The sequence below is a fragment of the Corvus brachyrhynchos genome, unplaced genomic scaffold (assembly GCF_000691975.1).
Source record: "Corvus brachyrhynchos isolate BGI_N302 unplaced genomic scaffold, ASM69197v1 scaffold59, whole genome shotgun sequence".
Lineage (NCBI taxonomy): Eukaryota > Metazoa > Chordata > Aves > Passeriformes > Corvidae > Corvus > Corvus brachyrhynchos.
The window spans coordinates 1,294,588-1,305,316 of NW_008246054.1; the positions used below are offsets into that span (position 1 = coordinate 1,294,588).

At 37.2% G+C, this 10,729-nt stretch overlaps 1 protein-coding gene across 1 annotated transcript in view; it reads right to left on the reverse strand.

Annotated features, from left to right (window-relative positions):
• The window catches only part of LHX2 (LIM homeobox 2), a 33,822-nt gene extending 23,296 nt beyond the window's left edge, over nucleotides 1-10,526 (reverse strand). The window contains exon 1 of the mRNA XM_017745661.1: nucleotides 10,255-10,526. The gene's annotated coding sequence lies outside the window, so the exon portion shown is untranslated. The remainder of the gene's footprint in view (nucleotides 1-10,254) is intronic.
• Nucleotides 10,527-10,729: the final 203 nt, after the last annotated feature.

A 10,729-nucleotide genomic window follows, 5' to 3' on the forward strand; every position in this document is an offset into this window, starting at 1 on the left:
GCCCCGCGCGGAGCTTGGCGTTTGCCGCCCGGTGACCGTCGGCGACGTGACGGGCCATGGCGCGCCGAAGGGGCTGTGGGGCACAGCTCCTCCAGCGCGGGAGAAGGAGGCGTTCAAGAGTTTGTTTCCACTCCGAGATCATGATAGCCCAAACATTTATGACTAGTTGAATGCACCCAATAACCCTCGTTATGAAAAATATTCAGTGTTAGAATATAATAACTTGAGTCACTCCAGTTTGTGGAGCCTTCCACAAACCAATGCCTCTTGCATCTCTCATTTTCAAATAGACTGTAAGAAAACCAGGCCAGAAAGGTCTCTGAACTTGAGGAAAAGCTTCAGAAAGTCTCCAGGAAAGACAAAGAGTGCACAGGGAGACTGTTCATGATGTCTAAATATTTATCCAGGAGGTGGGTAGTAAGGAAGGACTAATTAGTATTAAAGATGTCAAATATCACACTTCTAATTATGTTAGCAAAGGTAGCACAATGGAAGGTAAATCTGAATACACATCTGAGATCATGAGACTTGCTGCTTAATCCATGACTATGAACTATTACATCACTCAGTGCATTCCCATCAGGTGTTGTTTTCTGACAGAGCGATTTGCCTCTTACAGGTGTAGTGCAGTTAAAATTATCCTTGCTAAAACTGGAATTCTTCTGTTTATAGCCAAACTTGGCTGGGTTTATGTGTTCCGCTCTTACAATAATTGAGGCTTTTTATCATCTTTCTGTTGGGATTGCTCTGAATAGTTAAAGACATTTGCATGTCACAGAGGAGAACAAAGTGTCTCTTGTAGAAATGCATATGAAATAGCCACAAGACCCCTCAAGAAACTATACAGAATGCAAGCTAATTTGGCATCTGTGGGAACTACCCAAAGACTGTCCTAAAATCAGACCTTGGAAACAATGGAAGTTCATGTTTGAATTCAGATTAGAGTTCTGCAGCACAATTCGTGGCTCTGTGTAGTATTTATCTTGATAAAATCGTCTTTCCCTTCTTCCATGCAGTTGTGAGACATTTTCAAGCCCCATCTGTGCTGGGAGCTTTGCCTCCAGGAACAGCTGTGGAACATTGCTCGCCGGACACCACAGACCCCATGGTGGGACAGCACCGGCTTACCTTTGCTCAAGCAATTGGCTGTAGATATCCTTACTCACAGCTGTGTACCGTACTATCCTCGGACGTTTTAATACCAGATTAATTCCCTATCACTGAATTGATTGTGTACTTTTTGCAGCTAAGAAAGGTCATGGATTCATACACTCCATCTGACTTTTCTAATTATCAAAAAGATTTTAGATATTTAACAGAATTAAAATACAGTATTTTACGTTACAGAATTGCCTCAGTGGATGGAACCAATAATACCAAGAGCATGCTGAAAAAGTATGGCACAGTCTCCAGTTCACGGGGTATCTCTGATTATCTTCCTAATGGATATACAAACACAAGAAGACATCCAACCCTTGCTACCAAAACACAAGGAGAGTAACAGAATATAAACATAAAGCTGCTAATGTACACACTGACACATGAATGACATTTACATTGTTCAGAATAAAATCAAGGATACTCTCAAATAATAAGCCACAGAAAAATTGCTGGAGCAAAATCGTCTTCAGAATGAAATGTGGGCTCATTTGAAATGAGAGTTTTTTCATTTAAAAAATGGTGCAGCTAATAATAAAGTCTTTTAACCTGTATTTTGTTATAGGTGACAGGTGAACAAATCACAGGTCTTGAGTTTCTCTACCCTGCCTCTCTTGGTAACGTCATCTCCAGTACCATCTGCTACCTACCAGACAAACAGACCAACCACATAATGAGGTACCAGCTTCCACCCAGCTACCGTGACTAAATCAGAACAAAAGATTCAACGCCTCCTTCAACAAAGGAACACAAGTCTAAGCTGTCTTTACTAATTGCTGGGTTTCAGGTTGTCTGTTACAGATTTTAAGTGAGCTACAAACTTCCATCAAATACTTATAGCTGTTGGATAAAGGTACTAAGAATAAAAGATAAATGGAAGCAAAAGGTAAGAGAGAAGAGAAGAAAGCTTAGAAAATAAGTAACTACTTATGGTAATTTAAAGGCTGTGGAATAATATAAACATGAAAGACCAGGGGGCAGAGTGATTGATATCTCATATGTTTTCAATGCCCCTACGGTTATTAGACTGCAATATATGGGAACATACAATAAACTATGAATTAAAATGTAATTGTAGCTTCGGGCATCTTCTTCATTGTCTGCTGTGGTGTTATGTCTTCATGCACCGTGATTGACAAGGTGTAATTAATCATCTTACTCAGTTGTAAATATGGGCACCCTTCACAGTAGGCATCAGGAAGTGTGTACCAGCAAAGGAAGCAATAGTTGACGCTGAGATACCATTAAATCAAAATCAGAATGCATATATGTTTGGAAATGTGTGTTTGGTGTGATGCTGTTATCGTTTATTTCTAAAATACTGTACCAACAGATTTACTTGATTTGCAAGTTAACTACAACATTAACTGGTTTTATTTATTTTGTCTCTTCTTCATTTTTATAGGAAATGATGTTGTTCTCCTAAAATGTGAGCCAGTTTGATTCCTGTCAGCAAGTGGAGCTCAACTCAGCTCTTCCTCTCCTCGAGTTGCTGCAGACAGACCAGCAGCTTCAGTCAGCTGCTCCATGGACTGGCTTGAAACGGTTCGGGCAAATTATTACTCCATTCATGGATCACCTTCTGCACTTTTTATATACTGAGTCAGACACTTTGGGTCATTTTAAAGTGAAAGAGAATAATGAAATTATCTTAATAAGGAACACTGTTCCATTTAAAAATAGGATATTTATTGTCACCAATGCTGTCCCCAAATTGTAAATGAATGTCTTTTTGAAGATTTTTTCAGTATTCCAGGGTAAGAAACATGTTATATCTGTTTCTTTTTGTAAATCATTGCTATCCTTATCTAGTTAGTACAGAAACGGTGTCTGAGTCATGGGAAATTTAAGTGGTTTGTCTCAGGAAAATTTGGTGGTATGCATGTTTTTGATGCACGTAGAGCTGCTGAATGAATAATTGGCTCCTATTTAATGTCCTCTGCTTTAAAGCTGTCTAGTACATTTGCTGTTTAAAAAAATGTCTTTCAAAGCTGTTAAATATGTAACAAAAAGAGGTTGCTCTCCCCATTCTGACGTGAACAAAGCCATACAGTGAGCTGCCCGAGGTACTTCCAGCATGGGATTAATTACAAACACAATCATAAATGGAAATGTGCAAAGTTTTCCAATTCTTTTTCTTTGCAATACCAGCTGATGAGTGTTTGATAAAAGCATGCAGTAAAAATATCAGTCCAGGAATTAGGTATTAAATATTAAGCCAAGCATTTTTCAGACAGTACGGGATCTGTTGGAGCTATAATTTCACCTTTTACCCTGGATGGAGTTAGATCTCTGTCTGTATTGAGAAGCAAACCGAGCTTAAAAGAGGAGCGCACTCTCAAGAAGATGATCGACTAAGATTGTGTTTTATTTTGATTTGAAAAACTGTCAATCACAGATAAAAAATACCAAATAATATTATTATATATACTAGCTAACTGTATTTGTCTGGTAAACCAGGCATATGCAGGAAAGAGAAATAATACAGTTTAAAAGGAAAATATTCTGAAGGTTTTGCCCAGATGTTGTGCTGAAATTGTTGTTCACTGGTACAAGCAATTGATTTCAGAGGAAAATACAAGCACATATCTATAGATGTGAGAAAGAAATAAGATGTCCAATGTCTCACATATTTCAGTTTATATAGCCACAGCTATTTAAACAATTCCAAAACTGCCTCTACGGGTGTCAAAGAGGGAGGGAAATCTTCAACCACATGATCTTCTCTCCAGAGTCCTGTTAAATCCACTGAACTTAAAACAGAACAAGAAGTGTGAAATATGGGTCTGAACATGTTATGTCAGAAATGTAAAGGTTGGAAGCCTTTTTAGTAACTGATATTAATATTGTATTAAATGTTATGAAAAGGTAGGTGTTGGAGAGAAGGGCTGGGCTCATGTGCAATTTTGTCAAGGTTTTTATCTGTGATTATGATTCCAGATGTATCTATTCCCTGAGGAGAAAAATGAAGTAAAGTTGGCATGTGACATGTGTTCTAAGGTGTTTGGCACAGTTTCCCAAAGTGATGACAAAATGTTCATTTTTATTACAGTGAATTGGTAAAGAAAACATGATTCTGAAGGTCAGTAGCTGTATATTTAAGATAGCTTTGGAGTTTTATTTTGAGCAATATACATTCTCGGTGATGTGCTTACATCTGATTGCCTGACAAGCATCTACCGTAGTAAAAAATGTAAATAGAATAACTTTTACCAAATATAAAGTGGTAATTACTAGAAATTCAGTAAATTCATGCACAGAACATGACAAAGATTGCAAAAATGTCTCTTTTTTGCATCTAGTACTGTAGCTGCTTCTTAATTATTTTTTTAATCTGTTTACTGCAGACTAATCTTACTGCTCTACAGTCAGAGCTCAAATTAAGTGCAACAAGGTCCTTTGTAGGAACATGTTTTTAATGTAAATGGGCAGATTTTAATTTTTTTAACAAATTGGGGAAGGTTATTTTTTTGGGGGGAAGGTTTTTTACCCAAACGCACATTAAGAGTTGAGATAAGAAAGTTCCCTGTGGCTGCCCAGCTCTCCCTGTCTCGTTCCTGCAGCCCCTGTGTGTGCAGCAGTCCCGGCAGCTCCTTGCTGACAGCAGGGCACCCCGGGCTGCAGGACCAGGCAAACACTCCCTCATAAACATTTTACAAGTTCAGGATCAACCAATCCTCGAGGTTTGGGAGCCTGCCCTGATTGGGTGTATCAGGGATTTGGTAAACACGGCTACATAACAAAAACAAGGTTTGTAGAGAAAAGACTCTGATAGTACTGCCTTCTTTGAATATTCAGAGCCTAAGAATATGATTAATTCCATACTTTACAAGTAAACTTCCCCAGCTCTGTATCCATCTGCAAATATTCAGAGTGATGTGCTCAATACATTCCTTTCTGTTCTACAACCACATTTCTTTGTGAATTTAACCACATCAGAAAGCACTTCAGATTTCTAACACAAATATTCGATGCATTTAATGTAAGGAAGCTTCCTTTATTGGAGGTGATTTGGAACATTTTGTATTTTATAGGTATATTTAAGAGGTTAGCAGTAGGGGGGAATCGTCTGTGGAAAATCTGTCTACAGCTGAAATTCTTAGATGCAGAAGTGTTGCTGAAATGCCTAATACATTTACATTCTTTTGTTAAGTAGCTTACAGGACTATCCTCTTAGCTACCAGATACCCAGATCCCTTTTTTTTTTTTTTTTTTTTTTTTTTAAGTCAAATAACATTTCTCCTTTTTTTTTTCTTATTTGTTATTTTCAGGAGTATAAACTTGGTTTGGGGTTTTGTGTGCCATTAGAAGATTTTCATTTTCACGGGCTTTTTTAGTTTTTTAAACTACAATTTTGTTGTTCCTTTCAATAATCTTCTGCAGCTTTATTTCATCTTTAGTGCATGCAGAGAAGCCCCTCATTGGCTAGTACATTACTGATACTGATTTACAAGTTTTCCCAGATTAATTTTCCATGGGGTAATTTTTTCCCCAATATAACATAGCTCCAATTTTTAAAAAAGAGTGCCAAATGCTAAGGTATTTTATAGTACAATTGAGAAATTAATTTTTGAAGTCATCGTGTTTGTATTTTAAATTCAGAAACTATTTATACTTCAGTATCAGAAAAATAATGTGTAGAGTTTAAAAATTAGCAGTCTGGTATTTTCCAGATATTGAAAAGTGCCTGCCTAATGAAGGCAGAAGACTTGCTCACTAGATTTATTTTAGAGCAGTGCTTTTAGATATTCATAAATTAAAATGGCAGTTTTCAACTGGATACTTATTACTATTTTATTTGATATTTGCAAGATACCTGACTATTTAATATTTATCCTTTATTTCTCTGAGCTGATCTAATTGCACCTCTCTATTTTGCATTTATTTCTCTTTGCAAACACTACATTATTCACTCTCTCCTGTGCTTATTAAACAGTGCCACCTGCACCAAATGAAACAAAGCTTCTCCATCAATCTATCCCAGCTAAAGAACCCTGACTATATATTATAATTAATTGAAGCTCAATTGAACACTTGAGTCTGAACTAGATACAGTAACCTGAAAAAACATTAAAAAATTAGGATGTACTTTAAAGAAATCTTTTAAATGAAAATGTTCACTCAAAACTGAGAACCTAACCTTGCACCAAGCACTCTTCATCAGCTCTGCACAGTACCTCAAGTAGCAATTAGCAGGTCCTTTAATTAATTAACTATTCCCTGTACATCACAGGGATTTTTGTGGCACTAACGTCATCCTTCATAAGTGAATACCAAATCCGGTCAATATTTTGTCACTCTAAAGCCTTCTCTGGACTACCTGAATGCCACCGCCTGGCTCTGCAGAACCATTTCCCAGCCCAAGAGCAGGTATGGCAAGAGAGACGAACTTTGTAATGCAGCCTGGGGAGTGGGGAGAGCCGGAGCTGGACACAGACAGGGACACGCAGGGCACCTTACGTGCAAATATTGGCAGGAAGAAGAAGTCAGATAAGATGCAAATTGAAACAGTGGCAAGTAATCTTATAAATGTACTTGAGTAGGACGATTTTCTTTAAAAGCTGAATGTACTGTGAACTTTCCAAGTGCTGGAGGCTTTGCTGCTGTGCTGCCTCTTGCTCACACTGTCCGCTCCCAGACAAGAGCAGATTAATTAAGTGGCAGGTCAGACACGAGAAGGTGAGAGGGCATTTCCCACCAATCCGGAACATTTTGCCCATTTTATACTTTGCAAACTTTTTATATAAGCGTGGCTGATTCTTTTCAATGTAATTCTCATTTGGAAAATATTAAGTACTTTTAAGGGAATTACCATCTGAAGATGAGGCACAAAATACGTATTGCTGGTTTTAAGATTTCCAAAGATGCAGTATGTAAATTTGTTTATATAAATATGTATAAGATATATCACAGTATGAGGCTCTGTGTGTGTGTATGAACATATGTGTGTGTAACCATCTATCTATTTGCAGATTCAGACACAGACATATGTTATCATTTTTAGAGGCAAATATCTGCAGAAATAATTCTTTGTGTTCAGTAGTTTTCTTTAGTGTAAACTAAGTTTCTCTTCAGAGATTTCTGTGTTCAGGAAAGATCTTATGAATTTATGTAATGTATAGTATAATTAAATCAAATAAAGTATGCCTTGTATGATTTTGGAAGAATTATAGGTTAGCATTCTCTTTCAACATGTGTAATATTTTGAATTATGGAACCAGCTTTATAGATCATTTAAAAAATAAATAATATATATGATGGACTTGTAGAAATACATATTGTAGAAATCTCAAGAAAGAAGAAAGAATTATTATTAAAATATTTTGAGATGTTTGCCAAATGACATTATCATTTTAAAAACCCACCACATTTAATTTGAACTCTTCATGAGGAGTAATATGTATTCAATTACTAAAAGATAGTAACTGATCCCAGTAAGATTGGCTATTTTCTAAGAGTAACAGAAATTTCCATTTTCACCTTATGGATTCTCCTGCATCACTGTCATTGCAACTTCAGTTAAAAAATTTTGGCATGAGCAAAATGTAAAGTAAAATGTAAAGGTCAACTGATAAGCTATGATTGTATCTCTGTTTTTGCTGTGTAAATCTGCTCTTATCAATAATTCACTATTCGTGTTCTACAAAGACTCTGTCTCTACATTTTTAATTAGCACTTAAAATTTTACAAAGATAATTAAAAAAAGGGAAATACTCTGTACTTGGAGTCTTTATGTCATAATTTACTACACATTTTTTCCAACAGATTTGGCAAATGAATACTCTGTTTTGATACATCAATCTCAAACAAAGGTGGACTCTGATGCAATTTTTCACTGTTCATTTCCCTGAACCTTTTGGGATATAAAGAATTGCGAACAAATACTTAACAGCCTGATCAATAGCCATTGACCATTTGGAGCCCCTCGTACCCTAACAAGCACAGCTTGATCATGTATATTTGATCATGTAAAATTTCAAAGCACCTTGATACAGCAGAGCAAGACTTTCTATGGCATCTTTGTGTTATTTCCTAAAGCACATATTTCCCATGATTTAGCTTTATCATTAATGGAAACTTATTGCACATATATTTGATGAAGCTCAAGAACATGAATTTCAGTGTTATATATCCACAGTATTTCATATGAATGGCAAATATAAAACACTATCCTAACATTTTAGGATAGGAAACTCTGGATGTGCCTATGGATTCAATGGACCCCAGAGTGCAAATCTAAAAAGCCCTATCATTATAAATCTTGTATTCCTGTTAAGTGTTGGCATGCACATTACACTGAGGTGTGTTAAGTTATTTTAGTGGAAAAATTGCAGTAAAAACCTTTCCCTTGATATCCTTTTAAATATATGTTCACATATGTATAAAATAAAAAATATTCAAGTTCACAGCTGTGTTAGCCCTTAGCCTTATTAATATCATGGAAAGAGATGAAGATCTAAGCAAAAAATATTTACAAAAATTTCTTTGCAGAACTTTATTATTGTTCATAATTCTACATCCAATGTTTTTCATACAGGAATTTTAGTTTATCATTAAAATATAACACTGATGCTACATTTGTATAGCTGCCTTTTCTGCTTATAGTCATAATGTTTATTCTAACTTTCTGGGCTTATTATTTTAGACAGATATCAGTTTAATTAGCTTAAGCTGTCATACTCTAATAAATACAGACGGGTTGCCTGGTTCGGGAGGAGGAAGGTGGCTGCAGATTTCAGAAGCAGAGACAGTTAATGCCTTGTACATTATCATGTAAACAGCAAAAGGACAAAAATAATTACCTGATAAACTTTCAATTTCTGACTCTCCCCTATATGCTTTCTGACCAATTTTTCTATAGAAAATCCATTCAAATTAGGCAAGTCCTCTAAATATCTGCAGCATCTGCTGGTTCAGACACCTTCCTTTATGCAGAGTACCATTTTCATATGATAATACATGTAATATGATATAGAATGACAGAATGCATGACAGTTGCCCATAATACATAGAAAGTCACTCAAAGGACAGAAGCGACATTTGGATAATTAGCATCCATTGGGCAGTCAATCATGCGAATAGAAAAAACTGAACAAAACCCACAATGGAGTTAGAAAACAAAAGGGACCCTAGCCAGTCTCAGGATTAACTGCTCTAAAGCGATCTAAATGCTTTTGTATCTAAAGAACTGAGGCTCCCAGGGCTGCCCTGTTCCCCTCTAGATACCCAGGGAACTAATTGTGGCGATCAAAGTTAAAGCATTCTCTCTTCTTTATAGACTGCTAAATACACAGAAAAATTATTTCTCCATTCGTGTTCATTAAACTATTTTAAAGTTAAAAAACTGATGCCACATTCTTTTGCCAAGTGAAATGAGCTAGAGTATTGAGATTGTCCTGCTTTTATGAGAACACAACAGACCTTTTAATTTAAACTCTGCCTTTGTTTGATTAATATTATTTTGCTGTTGTCCATTCTGCTATCTCTTTCTTTTTTGGATAATGAAGGCAATTGTCATTAGAAAGTCCTGTGTGAGAAAAGCCTGAAAACAGGAATAGGAATAATAATGATTATAACAAAGCCCATTAACAAAATTAAGCAGGAAAGGTCTCACAATTTCTTAGTAGCTTCCACTTTATAAAATAAATAAAATATTTTGTCACTCAGTATATGCTGCTCAAAATATTTCCTTTCCCCAGATTAGGGGGAAGATGAGGGCAGCCTCCTTTAAAGCTCCATCTAACAGAAGAGAAAGAGAAAGAGAAGAGATACAGAGAGAGCCCCAGGATGTGGAAAGTCATGAAAATACCTACCCTGGAGACAGTATTCCCATAGGATCCTTTTCATACAAATTCCAACTTGCCTAATGCCCTTAATGAATGAAATAAAAAGAGAATTCAGAAAGGCCCATGCTGATGGCTCCTGCTGGAAAGTGTGTGGTTTAAGGCATAGCTGCAGCAGTTCTGGGAGGGAATCAGCTCCGGTCCCCATCAGCCAAGCAGACAGGAATCACTGGGGCGAAATCTTCCCCCTCACACATTTGCAATTGACTTGAAATAACATCACGACACCTTTGGATAATTGACGCCTTCTTACCTTTCGTTGTCCTTTGTAATTAATATTTGTAGATCTAGAGGTTTCTCCCAGCCACAGATAACGGGAAGGTGGAAGGGGTGGGGAGAGAGAGTGCGTGTGTGCGTGAGTGTGTGTGCGAGTGTGTGCGAGAGAGACAGAGGCAGAGGGAAGGAGAGAGGCAGAGAGAGGCTTTGGTTGTGTGTCTGCTTGGGGAATGGAGTGCTGGTGTATTTGTGTGGATGTGTACTGGGGGCTTTGCAAACCTCTGGAGTTCTAAAGGCAAGACAGAAAGTGAGAAGTAGGATGAGCTGTCAGTCCTTACAGAGTTTCAGCAGCCGTGACCTTAAACCCTTTTGCTGTGTGTCAGCCCCAACTTGAGCCCCCTTGCCCAGCTGCTGTGCCAGCCTCCCAATGCGGAGAAGGGAGAGGGGACAGCAGAGGTAAGGAAGCAGAGAGAGATTGAGATCAGAAGGGCTTTTCGCCCAGTCAAATGGGC